This window comes from Ahaetulla prasina, chromosome 5 (assembly GCF_028640845.1).
Source record: "Ahaetulla prasina isolate Xishuangbanna chromosome 5, ASM2864084v1, whole genome shotgun sequence".
NCBI lineage: Eukaryota > Metazoa > Chordata > Lepidosauria > Squamata > Colubridae > Ahaetulla > Ahaetulla prasina.
Genome location: NC_080543.1, coordinates 127,802,116 through 127,815,307, shown reverse-complemented (window position 1 = coordinate 127,815,307; position 13,192 = coordinate 127,802,116).

Sequence of the window (13,192 nt, the reverse complement as noted above, 5' to 3'; positions counted from 1 at the left end):
TTTAAGGGGTTTTTTAGTTTTATATATTTTAAAGTTTTTAGGCCAATTATATAATAAGTTTTTTAATCTGTATTTTAATTGTATATTGTACCGTTTGTTTTACCTTGGCTGTACACCGCCCTGAGCCCTTCGGGAGAAGGGCGGTATAAAAATCGAATAAATAATAAATAATAATAATAATACTTATATATACTGTTGTGTTTGACAAATAAATAAAAATAAATAAATAAATAAACAGAGACAGAGAGACAGACACACACACACAGAGAGAGAGAGAGAGAGAGAGAGAGAGAGAGAGAGGTGGGGGGAGAGCAACTAGAAAGATTAACATCTATACTGCACTGGCTTTTCTTTTAATCAGTTCAATAAATCTTTGCCAAACATTTGCAGAGTACGCCATCAAAATGTCACTCAAGGGAGGGTCAATGTATAAGTAAATGTCACTCTAAAAGTAAATTGCCTTAAAGAGGAAAAAAGACCTATTGAAAAACAAAAACAAACAAAAAATGAACTTGATCCAAACTTGTGGCTACACAAGGAAGGTAGGAGAAGGGTCAGTGCAGATTTCTGGAATGTTTTCATATATTTATTTGTTTGTTTATTTGTTTATTTATTTGATTTCTATACCGCCCTTCTCCCAAAGGACTCAGGGCGGTTTCCAGCCAGATAAAACACAGTTAAACATATAATATAAAGTTTAAAAATGTATTAAAAAACTGATTCAATTTGGCCGAATTTAAAACCCACAGAGGCCCTCCCCCTGGGGGTCACCAGTCGACATTGTTTGACTGACGGCACCCTGAGGAGGCCCTCCCTATGGGAACGCACAGGTCGATGGGAGGCTATAGGTGGCAGCAGGCGGTCCCGTAAATAACCCGGTCCTAAGCCATGGAGCACTTTAAAGGTGGTAACCAACACCTTGAATTGCACCCGGGAGACTACAGGAAGCCAGTGCAGCTTGCGCAGGAGAGGTGTTATATGGGAGCCTCGAGTCGTTCCCTCTATCACCCACACAGCCGCGTTCTGGACCAGCTGGAGCCTCCGGGTGCTCTTCAAGGGGAGCCCCATGTAGAGAGCATTGCAGTAGTCCAGGCGGGAAGTGATGAGGGCATGAGTGACCGTGCATAGGGAATCCCGGTCTAGAAAGGGGTGCAACTGGCATATCAGGAGTACCTGATAGAAAGCTCCCCTGGAGACGGTGGTCATATGTTCTTCAAAGGACAACCATCCATCCAGAAGGACGCCTAACTTGTGAACCCTCTCCATTGGGGCCAATGACTCACCCCTAACAGTCAGCGATGGCTTCAACTGACTGTACCGGGATGCCGGCATCCACAGCCACTCAGTCTTCTATCCATATAGAATATGAAACCAGTGTTATAAGGAGATCTCATCCAGGCATGAAACTCAGAATCTAAAGTTCTTTTAGTGTGAGGATAACAATGAGGGTCATCCATAGTATTTTGTTGTCTGGAAGAAAAGAATGACTGGCACCTGACCAACTCAGAAACCATGCAAGGTTGGAGGAGGGGGTGTTTCTAGATCAGGGATCTCAAAACTTGGCAACTTTAAGATTTGAGGGCTTCAACTCCCAGAATTACTCAGCCAGCAAAGCTGGCTGAGGAACTCTGGGAGTTGAAGTGCACAAGTCTTAAAGTTGCCAAGTTTTGAGACCCCTGTTCTAGATGATCTAGATCAGGGGTGTCAAACTGGTGGGCTAGTGGGCTGGATGCCTCAAGCACAGGCCGTGCCCACCCCAGCTCCGCGAATGGGAAAAACGTCATAAAACATCACATGATGGCAGTGGTGAAATCCAATTTTTTTTACTACTGGTTCTGTGGGCGTGGCTTGGTGGGCATGGAAGGGGAAGGATACTGCAAAATATCCATTCCCTCCCCACTCCAGGGGAAGAATACTGCATAATCTCTATTTCCACCCCACTCCAGGGGAAGGATACTGCATAATCTCTATTCCCACCCCACTCTGGGGCCAGCCAGAGGTGGTATTTGCTGGTTCCCTGAACTACTCAAAATTTCCACTACCAGTTCTCCGAACTGCTCACAATTTCTGCTACTGGTTAACCAGAACCTGTCAGAACCTGCTGGATTTCACCCCTGCATGATGGCAACATGACGCGGTGAGTTTGACACCCATGATCTAGATCTACATCAAGGTGGATGAGATGTAAAAACGTAAACAAGATCATGAAAATTATATTTCAGGAATCTTTGAGAGAGATAATGTGACGGTCTTTATGACTTTAAAAACAAACAAACCTGAGAAAGAATAATAGAAGAAAAGGATCTTCAAATTGCTAACTTACTGAGGAGACAATGGCCTACAAGAAAACAGGAAAGGGCAAGAGACAGAATCTCTTTCAGGATTTCAAAATATGATTATAATTTATACCAATAAAAAAGAGTTATAATCAGTGGTCAAATCCAATTTTTTTTTACTACTGGTTTGGTGGGCATGGCTTGGTGGACATGGCAGGGAAAGGATACTGCAAAATCCCCATTCCCTCCCCATTCCTGGGGGAAAGACATTGAAAAATCTCCATTCCCACCCCACTCTGGGGTCAGCCAGAGGTGGCATTTGCCGGTTCTGTGCACTATTCAAAATTTCCGCTACTAGTTCTGCAGAACCTGTCAAAACCTGCTGGATTTCACCCCTGGGTCTAATGTTTTATGGGGCATCTCTTTCAGGATCTGATCTACTTCAAAGAGCTGATAATTAATTGTTGGGGAGAAAGAAAGATGTCTGAGCTGTCGGGGGATAAGCTAACACACTAATTGGTAAAAATTTGTATTTATTGGGAGGCATTTTTTTATGGCCGCACACATAATCTTCCCAGCCCAGCCTTCTTCCTTTTTCAATGGCTATTTTTCAAAACCGCAAAATTGTTTCTCTCAATCTCATGTACAAACCCGAGGCACCTGCCAGCCAACCTCAAAGACCATTAATATTCATTAGAGGATCAAATTAGCTAAAATAAAAAAAATAAATTATTTTCCCAGACAACTGTTTCACTCCTTTCTCGACTTTTTGTCTGTATTAGTCCTGTAGGCAGTGGTGGGAATTCAATTTTTTTTTAAACAACCAGTTCTGTGGGCCTGGCTTTGTGGGCAGGGCATGGCTTGGTGGGCGTAGCAGAGGAAGGATACTGTAAAATTTCCATTCCCTCCCCATTCCAGGTGGGCGTGGCATGGCTTGGTGGGCATGACATGGCTTGGTGGGCATGGCAGAGGAAGGTTACTGCAAAATCCCCATTTCTTCCTGATCAGCTGGCACTCAAGAAGGAGAGAATAGATGGGGGAGAGGCCAGTCAGAGGTGGTATTTACCGATTCTCCAAACTACTCAAAATTTCCACTACCGGTTCTCCAGAACTGATCAGAACCTGCTGAATACCACCCCTGCTCATAAGTAACCTTCCATCTTGAACAGGTTTAGGTTTATGGTTTAGGTTTATTTAATTTCTATACCATCCTTCTCCCAAAGGACTCAGGACAGTTTACAGCCAAGATAAAACAGCGAAATACAAAAATTAAGAACAAGTTTAAAAACAAATATTTGAATTAGGCTAGAAACTATAAAATCCAATAAAAAAACCCATTTAAAAACCCATTAGGCCAGTCCTGCATAATGGAATAAAAACGTTTTCAGCTCGCGTCGTAAGGTCCGGAGATCAGGAAGTTGGTGGATCCCTGGTGGTAGCTCGTTCTAGAGGGTTGGAGCCCCCACAGAGAAGGCCCTCCCCCTGGGGGTCGCCAGCCAACATTGTCTGGCCGACGGCACGCTGAGGAGATCCTCCCTTTGGGAGCGCACTGATCGATGGGAGGCTATCGGTGGCAGTAGGCGATCCCGTAAATAACCCTGTCCTATGCCATGGACCAACACCTTGAATTGCACCCGGAAGACCACTGGAAGCCAGTGCAGCCTATGCAGGAGAGGTTTTATATGGGAGCCACGTGACACTCCCTCTATCACCCGTGTGGCCGCATTCTGCACCAGTTGGAGCCTCTGGGTGCTCTTCAAGGGAAGCCCCATGTAGACAGCATTGCAGTAGTCCAGACGGGAAATGACGAGGGCATGAGTGACTGTGCACAGGGAATCCTGGTCTAAGTAGGGACGCAACTGGTACATCAGGCGAACCTGATAAAAAGCTCCTCTGGCGACGGCCATCGTATGCTCTTCAAACGACAGCCGTGCATCCAGAAGGACGCCCAGATTGTGGATCCTCTCTGTGGGGGCCAATGACTCGCCCTCCACAGTCAGCGATGGAGTCAGCTGATTATACCGGGATGCCGGCATCCACAGCCACTCAGTCTTGGAAGGCTTGAGTCGGAGCCTGTTTTTCCCCATCCAGACGCGCACAGCCTCCAGGCACCGGGACATCACTTCGACGGCTTCGTTGGGGTGGTTAGGGGTGGAAATGTAAAGCTGTGTATCATCAGCGTACAGATGACACTGCACCCCAAAACCGTGGATGATCTCACCCAGTGGCTTCATATAGATGTTGAACAGGAGAGGCGAGAGGACAGGGGCAATCTCAGCCAATTGGGGTCACATTCAAGAAGAGGGGATGATCACAATACAACATAAATTATCATCTTTGGTAATGTGATGGCATCAAGCACTAGCTAGAGAAAGCTGATGAAAAACAGCTGACACCAGGGTGGCACAGTGGTTAAAGAGAAAACTCTGGCCATAGAGAGTTAGATCCTGATGGGGCTCAAGGTTGACTCAGCCTTCCATCCTCCTGAGGTTGGTAAAATGAGGACCCAGACTGTTGGGGGCAATATTTAAATAATGCTTCAACATTGTAAACTGCCCAGAGAATGCTATAAAGCATTCTCAAACACCCATGGGGGTGGCAGATAAGCCTAAATGCTATTGCTGTTGCTATATTGCATGTTGGTAAAAAAAAAGGTGTTCAATAAAAAGAAGAGGTTTTTGGACCCAGCTATTTTTGCAAACTTTCAAACCAACTACACATTACTCATTATCCTAAAAAAAAAGTTGTCCTTACAATATTTGCATGCCATTTTTGCTTTTGCTGATTTTTATCATACAAATATATCCCAGATGGTTTTTATTTCTTATTTTCTTATTTCTTTTTGTTTGTTTGTTTGTTTCATGGCATAATTTTTTACTTCAGAAACTATGGTGAAAATTAATGAAGTTGAAAAAAAAGTATAAACACTAAAATATTTGAAGAACGGTTACAGGAACTGGGCATGGCTAGTCTAGTGAAGAGAAGGACCAGGGGAGACATGATAGCAGTCTTCCAATATCTGAGGGACTGCCACAAGCCATTTTCCAAAGCAACTGAATGCCAGACAAGGAATAATGGATGGAAACTGATCAAGGAGAAATTCAACCTGGAAATAAGGAGAAATTTTCTGACAGTGAGAGCAATCAACCAACAAAACAGAAGTTGTCTTCAGAAGTTGTGGGAGCTTCATCACTGGAGGCTTTCAAGAAGAGATTGGAGTGCCATCTTTCAGAAATGGTGTAGGATCTCCTGCTTTGGGGGATTGGACTAGATGACCTCCAAGGTCCCTTCCAACTCTGTTAATCTAATCTATAAAACAAATGCCCTTCTTCTGGTTATAGGGTTTTTCCTTTGTTTATGAAAGAAGTGGAAACTTTGAAATTATTTATGACAGATAAGCAGTGGAATTACTTGACAGGTACAAACAAGGAGCTACAAAGAGCACATTTTTTAGTGGAACAGAGCATTGCCCTGTCAGCCTAAACAATGCCAATGAAATGCCTAATCAATGACACCGTGTTTCTTCATCCTCACCATCCATAGTGCATTATTAATATGAAACAGGCAATAAAAAACAGCAGCATGTTAATTATTCATTTAATGAAATTAACTGTATAGAATATATTTTCAATTGGTGAAGCTGTAAAACTACATCATTTCTATGTAAATGTAAATATGTAAATATGTGCACCTTTTGGAAAAAGAAGGAGGGAGGGAGGGAAACAGGAAGAAATGGAGGGAGGGAGGGAGGGAGGGAGGAAGGAAGGAGAGAGAAAGAATGGAAGGAAGGAAGGAAGGAAGGAAGGAAGGAAGGAAGGAAGGAAGGAAGAAAGAAAGAAAGAAAGAAAGAAAGAAAGAGGGAAAGAAGGAGGAGGAAGGAAGGAAGGAAAAGAAAGAAAGAAAGAAAGAAAGAAGGAGAAAGAAAGAAAGAAAGAAAGAAAGAAAGAAAGAAAGAAAGAAAGAAAGAAGGAGAAAGAAAGAAAGAAAGAAAGAAAGAAAGAAAGAAAGAAAGAAAGAAAGAAAGAAAGAAAGAAAGAAAGAAGCAAATAACGCTTTAGCAAACAGAATACAATCTTAAGTAGTGTCTCTAATTCAAGTCTTGCTTCCTTTATCTAAATGCACAACTTAGGAACATGTACACATCAAGTTCTTTTCTCATATTGGATGACTGAGGAAAGCGCCCAGATTGTAAATGTAAATCCAAGGAATTTTGAGGGGGGAAAAAACAGGGTGAAAAATGATTAGTAGATTATAGAATTAGCTCATTCTAAAATTGCCAGTAAAGGCTAGCAAGTCTGGCTGTCCTAATTGAGGGGTGGGGACGGAGCCTGCAGATATTTCCTGGGGAAATGAAGGATAACCCAATAATATTGACCAAAGTTTTGAGAACAGTTCCACAGACCAAGGGAAAGATCGCACGCAATCCTAATTCAGCACCCTGGTCAGAATTGAAGGCAGAGCCTTCCGAGTCAAAGCTTAATGCCTTTTGCATGGATCGAGGTGAATCCTCCCACGGAAAAGTGTTGTTGTGTCTGCGCCCCCCCGAGCCGGGCCTCCTGCCAGAAAGTGACTTGGAAAGTGAGGTGGAAGGGCCGTCAAGACTTACCTCGGGAGCACCGGCTTCCCTGGCTCAGCTCCAGGAGCCAAAGGCAGGCCAGGTGGAAGAGATAATGAGGCCTCTGTCCCCTGACTTCCCCCCCCCAGGCAACATCTCCAAACCCAGCTGATGGCAATCAGGCCTGGCTGGACCCTAGATTTCATAGGCAGGAAGGGCAGGAACAAGAGAAGCAGGGGTGGGGCAGCCTAGGAAGTGCTGAGTCATGGAGCCACACCCCATAGGATATAAAGGCAGTGAGAGCTGCTGTGTCTCTTTGTAGCAGGCAAATTAACTGCTGAACTAAGAGCTGAAGTACTGTTTGATTTATCGGCATCAAAGGAGATAACAGAACCACTTGGCAAAAGCTCGCTCTTTTGCTGCCAGAGCTGATAGTGCCGGCTAATTAAGCCATCGCTCGGACGGAGGTGAGGGAGGACAGAACAAATGTCTGGAGGGAAGTCTCCTTCATTTCTCACACCCACTGGGGACTAAAAACAAGAGCAGAAATTTAAAATAAAAACAGAAACAAACATGCTGGGGGTGGGGACAGTGGTGGAATGCTACTGGTTTAACAACCGGTTTTTGTGAGCGTGCACTTTGCGCATGCATGCGCTCCGAAGTCGCTTGCACCCAGTGCTGAAAATGGAGCATTTAGAAGCTCAGCTGCTCACCTTCCAAGTCAGCAATGGTAAGTAGAACAGTGGGGGGGTGGGTGGCAAATCAGCTGTCCTGCATGATTGAGATGAGCTAAAAAGCTGGAAATAAAGGACAGGATAGACCAGGGGTGGGTGGGCGGGGCCAACTGCTTGTTGGAGCTACCAGTTTGTCCAAACCGGTCTGAATCGGCTGAATACCACCTCTGGAGGGGGTGTTATAACAATTAAAAGCAAACCTGGTCAGTCTTTATCATGGACTTACATGAAGTTCTAGCCAAATGCCTGTAAAAAAGCCAACCCTGTTGTTCCAAATCTGATAGCAAAAAGTAATTATATGGTGAGGGGGGAAAAACTTGTTCTCACAAATCTACTTCCTTAGAATTTAATGCCAATTTTTTTAATGTGACAAAATGCACTGAAGTAGAAATACCTGCATCATCATCATCATTATCTAATTACATTATCTAATTACATCAATTGTGTTGTAAATGTCGTACCTTGATGAATGTATCTTTTCTTTTATGTACACTGAGAGCATATGCACCAAGACAAATTCCTTGTGTGTCCAATCACACTTGGCCAATAAATAAAATTATATTCTATTCTATTCTTCTATTATTATTAGTTCTGTTACATCATTGTTATAATCAAAAGTACTAGGTTGTTCAAATATAAAGGAGAACATGAGAATAATTAATGTGGCAATACCAGGGGTCAGTAGAAGAGACGATAAAGAACTGGAGATCACAAGGTATCAAGATCTGAACATTGAAATAAAAATTTTTGGTGCTCTCAGTGGTTTTTGTTCTTAGAAAACCTGTTGTTGTTGTTAGTTGCAAAGTCATGTCTGACCCATCGTGACCCCATGGACAATGTTCCTCCAGGCCTTCCTGTCCTCTACCAGCCTCTGGAGTCCATTTAAGCTCAGTCCTACTGCTTCAGTGACTCCATCCAGCCACCTCATTCTCTGCTGTCCCTTTCTTCTTTTGCCCTCAATCCTTCCCAGCATTAAGCTCTTCTCCAGGGAGTCCTTCCTTCTCATTAGGTGGCCAAAGGATTTGAGTTTCATCTTCAGGATCTGGCCTTCTAAAGAGCAGTCAGGGTTGATCTCCTCTAGGACTGACTGGTACATTGATCTGTACATCGACCAAATTTCATCTGTAAGTTGCAAAGGGCCACACTGCTTGAATCTGCACCCGGACTATGATGGTACATTACCACATCCAGGCTTCTTGAGAAGAACTCAATGAGTATGAAGGCCAACATTAGAGAAAGAACTGGCAGCTGTGATTTCACTTGTGGTGTGTAGAGTAATGAGTATCTCCCTTTATTAGGAAAAAGACAAAGGGAAATATACACTCACCAGCATTTATGTCTCTATGGCTTGTCTTTCACTGATTTAGAAATGATACTTTCTTTCTTTTTTTTTCATTTATATATAATCATATATAAGATATCACAAGATAATGAAATCAGTCTTGTTGAATTAGTCCAGATGTCATTCTTCTTTATTGTTTTGTTTCCAAAATATTTTATGGAAAGTCTACATGCAGCACACACAAAAAAACCTTCCACCCCCTCAGAGACATTATCTCCTAATATTGCAAGAAATATTGTAAGTAGTCATCATTTACAGCGTCATTCTCCATATATTATTTCATCTTTTTCACTTTTACACGTTTTCAGGATGGTGACTACCATCAGGTGATAGCATCATGGTGCCCATAATATGTATATCAATCCATGTTTCTAATCCTCATGAAGGCCACCCTCAACAATTTTGTAGCCTTGGGAATCTCCGAAATCAACGGTGACAAAAACTTTGTGTGTCCAATCACGCTTGGCCAATAAAGAATTCTATTCTATTCTATTCTATTCTATTCTATTCTATTCTATTCTATTCTATTCTATTCTATTCTATTCTATTCTATTCTATTCTATTCTATTCCACTCCACTTCTATTCTATTCTATTCTATTCTATTCTATTCTATTCTATTCCACTCCACTTCTATTCTATTCTATTCTATTCTATTCTATTCTATTCCATTCCATTCCACTCCACTCCACTCCACTCCACTCCAGTCTATTCCATTCCATTTCATTCTATTAAGCTCCCCACTTCTGAATAAACATGACTTTTCACTAAATCTTTGCTTATAAATTGAGGCTGTAAATGGATGTATTGCAGATTCAGTAATTGTATTTTGACAACTGATTTAATTCACCAACTGAAAATAGAGGAAAATAGATCAATTTGGTCTAGCGTTGAAGGCACAAGGCTAGAAACTAGGGACTCTGAGTTCTAGTCCTGCATTAGGCATGGTCCTTCTCTCTCAATCAAACTCAGCTCACAGGGTTATTGCTGTGGGGAAAATAAGACAAGGTGGGAATATTAGGTGTACTTGTACCTTTGAGTTTTTGTTTTTTTTTAAAAATAATAATAATAAAGGCAGGATATAACTAAATAAACTGATTTAAAGAGGTATGTCTGCAAACTCGTATTTGTTGAATTAAATTTAACTACTTAGTCAAATCAACACTTAGGATAGAATTAGTCCACTCTGTTTCCCAATCAGATTGCTGTCATATCCATAGTCAATGACTGCCTTTGAAAATCTAAACATAGATTTAAAAATATGTAGTCTCTTGGCAGATTTTTTCTTCCCCAATCTGTTTTAAATACTTGGATGTTTTAGTGTCTTCTGACACTACCTTATATAGAAGATACAAGTGTATTACAAGATAGATCCATATATAACTTCCCATCAAAATATTCTCTTTTGTAGTGTGCAAGAAGAAAAATAGGATTTTTTTAAAAAAATGAAACAATCTTTGTATAAATGAAAGGTTATGCGACCCCAAAAAAGTAAAAGAAAAAGATGTCTAATTGTCCATGTAGTTAATAGGAATCAAGAGTGACTCAAAAGCCTATAAGAACTCATTATTTATTATAATCATTCCCATTCTCTAAAACAATCGACATATGAAGAAATCCTGAAATATGCAGGTTACATTATCTTCACTTTTCTGTCATTTACAAACAGGACAATTGATAAAAAATGATAATGATAAAAAAAATACCTATGAGATCTTGATAAGAGTAATTTAAAGATCTATTTCTTTTTCTCAGTCTACCTCACCAATTATCATAAGTCAAGTTTCAGCTATTACACTCCTGGGTTTTTTTTGCACATCACGGAGATAATTAGCCAACTTCTTCTTTTGGATGATTATTTCTATCCTCTGAGGAACTTGACAGTATAATGGACAAAATGTCAAGAATAATTAGGAGTAATGATGGTGGCAGGTATGGAATAAGACCTGAAAGAGAGTCTTGCTTTGCCTTGGGGCAGTAGGGATCAAGCTTTGAGAGAGTCAATTTCAATTCTGTGGTTTATTTGGACCTTGGGAGGGATTGTTAACATTTTTACAATGTTACAGTTTGCAATACAAATTGGAAAGGAGTCTGCTTGTAAGTCGTCCTAAAATATGTGTGAACGATATTAGTCAAACAGCTTATGCAACACTCTTCAAACTACTAAAACACACACACACACACACACACACACACACACACACACACACATATATATATCATCATTCTAGAATGCCATCATTAATATACAGCACATGCACGGAGATGCAGATTTCTGCAGTGAAGGTTATAGCTTCTTTCTTTTCTGACTCCAAGAAAATGTCATTTTGTTTTTAATAGAATTCAGCAATCTTTCCCAATATTGCTTCCGCTAGAGATATTTGGATGATAACCTTGAGAATTCCCAATATCTGAAGGGTACCAGATTGTGAAAGCTGGAATACAATCTGCTTGTTCATTTTCCATTCAAAATGTTGTACTACGGTCTTTGAATATCATATTTATACCAAGTTTCAGTCTACATAATTTTTAAGATAGTTAAAAGGGTGCAATAGAGAAGGTTCTCCAAAAAGGAGAACATATGTAGCTCAGGCTTGAAATGAGGGGGTCCTCGGTGGTCTCTAAGCTTGGTTGTTTTTCTTACAGAAGTTTCATTAGCCAAACTAGCATTGATGATGTTTCCTCATTTGAGTAATGAAACATCTACAAGAAATCAACCAAGCTCAGAGAGTACCAAGGACCATTCCTATTGAAGATTTTCCATTGCCAAATAAATTAGGACCAGAAATTCAACAGTGAAAAAAGTAAGGTTCTACATTTAGGTCAAAAAAACAAAATGCACAGGTACCGTAAATGTGGTACCTTGCTCAATAGTAGCAACTGTGAGAGGGATCTTGGAGTCCTAGTGGACAACCATTTAGATATGAGCCAGCAGTGTGCAGCAGCTGCCAAAAAAGCCAACACAGTTCTGGGCTGCATAAACAGAGGGATAGAATTAAGATCACGTGAAGTGTTAATATCACTTTATAATGTCTTGGTAAGGCTACACTTGGAATATTGCATTCAATTTTGGTCTCACAAGATTTAAAAAAGATGTTGAGACTCTGGAAAGAGTGCAGAGAAGAGCAACGAAGATGATTAGGGGACTGGAGACTAAAACATATGAAGAACGGTTGCAAGAACTCAGTAAACCTAGTTTAATGAAAAGAAGGACTAGGGGAGACATGATAGCAGTGTTCCAATATCTCAGGGGTTGCCACAAAGAAGAGGGAGTCAAACTATTCTCCAAAGCACCTGAGGGTAGAAGAAGAAGCAATGGGTGGAAACTAATCAAGGAGAGATGCAATTTAGAACTAAGGAGAAATTTCCTGACAGTTAGAACAATTAATCAGTGGAACAACTTGCCTGCAAAAGTTGTAAATGCTCCAACACTGGAAATTTTTAAGAAAATGTTGGATAACCATCTGTCTGAAATGGTGTAGGGTTTCCTGCCTGGGCAGGGGGTTGGACTAGAAGGCTTTCAAGGTCCCTTCCAACTCTGTTATTATTATTATATAAATAAGGGCTGCAAGATGCAGGTACCTAGATTTTCTTTAAATATAAGGAAAAGGAATCCTGATCCTACAACAGAAGAATCTGCCTACAACAGTTATGAGTTCTCCACCTTTAAAAATCCAGCTCTTGGAGATACTTTGAGTTTTCTGCATGTTGCAAAGGATTATTACCTTCCAATTCCATCCATCCATCCATCCATCCACCCACCTATCCATCCATCCATCCATCCATCCATCCATCTATATCATCATCCAGGAGTATGAAGCAATCATAAGGTTAAGCTTCATCAATACATGATTTAGAAAATATATTTGTTTCTGACTGATCTATAAGTTTCCTTCCAAATGTGGATTCAGAAACATGAATTTCCTTATCACCATCTGTTTAACTTTTGTTAGGGGAAAAAAATCAAATTGTTGCAGCTTTAAGGCCAGATACAATAAAATATCTAATAGTAGAACTATTTTACACACACACATACACACATACATGTTTGTGCGTGTATGTAAAAAGCTGTAACAGGATCTAAAATAATTAAGAACACATATAGTAAAATAAAACAGAATTAAAAACTAGTATTAAAAAAAGTGATAAGAAAATGAATATCCAGGCTTAATTAATGGTATGACATATTGTACAGATGGTAGCATAAAATTGGACAACTTGGGAAGATATTTTTGAGTCCTTTTCCAAAAGAAGTAACAAGAAGTAAGTATCACACTCCCTACCCAG